Raw genomic sequence first — 612 nt, 5'->3', positions numbered from 1 at the left:
AAAGTTTAGAATTATTTCCAATAAAAGAAAATATATTTTGACCATTACCTTTTCTAAAGCTGTCAATTTGTCATCCTCAACTGTAAACCTAAACAAATCTTTATTACTTGATATTTATTAATTACAGTGATAACCAGAAAAAAAAAAATATAAAGACGACTTATAGAATCAAGTTAAAACCTTAAAAAGTTCAATGAGCATGAGTTAAAGCAATTGCATGTCAAGTAAAACTATTTGCTTTGTAGCAACATCAAGTACACTTGTGTAATGTCGTCTTCCTATTCCATAGTTTCTGGTTAACACTCTATAGCCAGAATATTATTGTCGAATCCCAACAATTTTAAATTCTGTTTTAAATACCATTTATTTTTTTTTAAATAAAGAAGAAAAATTTTTAAGAAAATGACTAATTATCGTTTTTTTTAAATGATGGTTGAATTCTTAATCTTTAAACAGCAGTACAATATTTTTTTACTGTCATTTCTATTGCATATTGCCCAATTATGGTCATAAAATATGTTTAAAGTTAAAATTCAAACCTCAGGCTTTGAATATTAGCAATATTCCCTGAGAGTCTATAAATAAACTCTGTCTGAATCCAACCTGGATAAT

The 612-nt window shown here is 26.3% G+C and overlaps 1 long non-coding RNA gene across 1 annotated transcript; it reads right to left on the bottom strand.

The window, feature by feature from the left end:
• Window positions 1–44: 44 nt before the first annotated feature.
• On the bottom strand, window positions 45–612 carry LOC111717778 (uncharacterized). Its single transcript, XR_002768912.1, has 2 exons — window positions 540–612; window positions 45–88 (listed from the first exon to the last, which is right to left on the bottom strand). It is a non-coding gene; the product is annotated as an uncharacterized LOC111717778 (long non-coding RNA).

Source organism: Eurytemora carolleeae, unplaced genomic scaffold, assembly GCF_000591075.1.
Source record: "Eurytemora carolleeae unplaced genomic scaffold, Eaff_2.0 scaffold4779, whole genome shotgun sequence".
NCBI lineage: Eukaryota > Metazoa > Arthropoda > Copepoda > Calanoida > Temoridae > Eurytemora > Eurytemora carolleeae.
The sequence above is the reverse complement of the archived record's forward strand: the minus strand, read 5'-3'. Positions and strand labels throughout refer to the sequence as shown.